Source organism: Oncorhynchus clarkii, chromosome 5 (genome assembly GCF_045791955.1).
Source record: "Oncorhynchus clarkii lewisi isolate Uvic-CL-2024 chromosome 5, UVic_Ocla_1.0, whole genome shotgun sequence".
Lineage (NCBI taxonomy): Eukaryota > Metazoa > Chordata > Actinopteri > Salmoniformes > Salmonidae > Oncorhynchus > Oncorhynchus clarkii.
The window spans coordinates 67,964,289-67,968,041 of record NC_092151.1 but is presented as its reverse complement, the minus strand read 5'-3'; positions in this window follow the sequence as shown (position 1 = coordinate 67,968,041).

The window sequence follows — 3,753 nt, the reverse complement described above, 5'->3', positions numbered from 1 at the left end:
CCGGACTGTTAAATTCTTTTTTTGTGTGAGGATGGATGGTGTCAATCAAAACTGAAAAGCGTATTACCAATATACTGTTTTTAATAATAGATGTGAAAGCCTTCATGTATTTTATAATGGCTAAATGCCAAGCAACTTCATAGTTGACTTCCAATGAGTTTTTGTCGACTAGCAGTAGTCTTGGAAATCCAAGACCTAGGGCTGCAACACGCTGGAACATTGGTAGGTCTACATTGTTTGGAGGCCACCCATCTGACTTGGGTTTCTCCAAACCTGATCCTGGAGGGCTACCCTCCTGTAGGTTTTTGCTCCAACTCCAGTTGTAACTAACCTGATTCAGTTTATCAACCAGCTAATTATTAGAATCAGGGGGGCTAGATTAGGGTTGGAGCAACAACCTACAGGACAGTAGCTCTTTAAATGTATTTCAGAAATGCTTCAAAATTCACAAAAAGTGACTAGCTGATTAAGATTATCATAGAGCAGAATATATATAAGATCTCCTAAACCGGTGTTTACCACAGACCTTATTTCCCCATAGGCTTTGTCCAACGAACTATAGCGGAGGTAGTGCCTCCAAAAATACATTATTGCTCTCTAGAATACCACAGTAGGAGTCATAACACACTTAACCTAACAGTCAAACAGGGAAATGGTTCCAATCGTTTCCCCACCATTCAATTTTCACGTAGGGTATTTTAGAAACACGTCAAATAAAACCTGTGTTTCATGTAGGTTTGATAACTGTGTAAATCTCTCTAGGGCAAGTTGATTTATCAATATAGTCACCTGTATTTAACCCCCAACAATGTAATGCTAATGTGGCTATCATAAAGAACTACAAATGACATGATGATCTGGACGAGACTGCCGAATCGAGGCAATGGTAAATATCTCTGGATTAACTATCTGTTAGCTAAATGCAGTAAGGAATAAAATTGGCTACATTTCTTTAAATGGACAATTCTGTGAACTATCTTGTGCAAGTTTTACTTTTACACAATACCCGTTAGCAAAAGTGTCAGCTACAGATGACATTCAGGAGCTTGTAGTGATTTGTTGTTTTGCCTGATGTCTACTTTTACGCTAATTAGCATTTCAGAATCTGAGAGTAAATAGACCCGAATATATTGATAAAAGTCCACTTGTACGAGAGAGATTTGCATGGTTATCAAAACGTCACGCCAGGGTAAGCCTACACAAAACACAGCCCTTATTTTAAGTGTTTCTAATATCCCCTATGGGAAAAAATGAATGGTGGAAAAACGATTGGAACCATTTCCCTATTTGACCGCTAGGTTTTACGGGTATCATGACACCACCACTGTGGGGCTGTATTGGAGCGCTCTAAGACCTTGTAGCAGTACTACTGACCCACATTCCATTACACTTTAAACGGGATCTGGTTATAATAGTGATGAGTACATCCACTTAAAAAAAACTAGCTCAGGAAAGAGGAATATAGTTATCAAGAAGACACAACCTCTTCCTCATACTTTCTCAAACACTCGCCAGATACATTATCACCTGCGCACAGGTAAAAACCGTGTGTCATTTTAAGGATAATCAGGCGCCGCACTTTTTCTGGATATTCTGCAAGTTTACAGTATTTCAGTGCAGTGGAATGAGTGTTATCACTAGTTGGAGACGCAGCGTGAAGAAAAATGGCAGCAAAGGGTGAGTCGCAAAATCCACGGAACTATACAGTAGGCTAGTTGTAGTAGCCTTGACAACGTTTTTTACGAATAAACCCAGCAATATTTGTATTTACAGTCTACAGTAGTCTAAGCATGTTGTATTTGTGGTCAGAACAGTAGCTATGTTTCCATGAACTTGTCCAGTTATGTTTGTCGACATTTAGAAAGTTTGCATAGAAAACCGATGCAACAATTACCTGCTAAGGTGCGTTTTGATTTAATTATCTTCTGTCGATTAAAAACGTCTGGACGTAATGACGTGACACCCAAACCTACAGTGTCGAATAAAAATATATTGGTTGAACTGTTTCCATTACCCATTTAGGCAAATTGCGCATTAATATATTGGCGACAGCCAGTATGTCCTCCAACCAATCTGTTTCATGTCTCAGGTAGCCCACGAAAGCCAGCATTTTACTGATATGCCATACTCTAATAATTATCATGCCAATGTATAGCCACGATCAGTGCCATGGTGAAACCTGCATTCCTGTAGATCTGAAATAATTATATCGTGAAATTCGCCAACAAACCAGAAAAGCATGGCGAAGCAATTTTGGGATTCACCAAAATTAAGACAATCGTTGTCCTGCTAAGAAACATTATTAGACCTTTATTCTGCATAATTTATTCGAAAAATACAGTTTCCATCATTTGTCGAACGGATAAAAACGTTATCTTTAGAAAATGTCTTCTATATCTGCCGTTTCCAATACATATTTAGCAAGGATTTCTTTTGCGACATTTCTTTTTGTCGAATAAATCTAGGTCAATGGAAACCTGCCTAGTGTTTAATGATTGATTTGTGTGATGATTTTAGATTACCTATCAGGTTATTGAAGACGTGGCAGACGGATTTGATAAATATTGAGTGATTATGTACGCATTCTGATTATGATACTTTTTTTATTTGACAGAAATTGGAATGTTATTGCCAGCTGTTATATTAGCATTGAGATGGAGACAGCATGTAGTAGGAAATGTAATATATTTAAATTCTGCAAAGTAAATAAGAAAATTAAGCCACTTTAGATTACTTTTTCTACACATCAAATCAGTTGATTTTCAGACTCAAAAACATAGGAATAACTTCTCTAAAGTATAATCTAAGATACATTTCTATAAAGTCTAATCTAGGTAAAGCACATTTTTAATCACAAGACCACCATGTGGATCTTTAACATTACATGCCATCACCAGTGGTTACATCTGGAGATAAATGTACAGTCAAGGAAGTTCAGTTAAGTAAAATTACGTTTACTGTTAAGGAAAACCTTTGTAATATCATGTTAACAAATATTTATTGGCAGTTAAGGAATTCATACAACTCTTTTCTTCAAAAATACAAAAAGTAAAGAACTAAACTGCACAGTAACAGGCTAATTAGTAACTAGCTTGTTACAAAGTATTTACACAAATTGTTCAACTGATAGTTGTTCTGGAGTAAGGCCTATGTAAAAGAAAGCAACAGCTACCAACCCCTCTCAGGTGACTTGCTTTGATAAAGAAAAATACACTGTGCTGAATATAAAGCTACTTAGGGAAACCAATTCACTGAAATATAAACATAAACTACAATGGTAAATGTCTCCAAAGAATAGCATCTACAGTAGAGGCCTTGTATTACCATTGGTGATCTCAGCATTGGTAAATGAGACACATCCCTAGTACTTACTGTTCTGTCTGTTGTACTGTGACCCTAGGGACGCCCTGCAGGTGAACGAAATCTCAGCCGACCCCAATGGCTGCCCAACACTGTAAGTTTACATGAAAAACATGGAACAGTTTCTGTGAAAACTATATTTATCCTCATTGTGCCAAGGCATTGAATGGGATTTGATTAATAGAAACATTTTATAACAGCATGGTTTGCTTCTAGGTTGTCTGTCATAAACAGTCCAGAACTTGACCCCAAAGTCACAGATTTCAAGTAAGTGACATCGCTCCTTCCTGCTGTTCAATTTATCAATCATTCAGATAAGGATGCCATTAAAGCTGGCAATCTTGTTACGGTGCGTGAATGAGGACCCAAAAGCGAATTAACTTAAACAGAGCT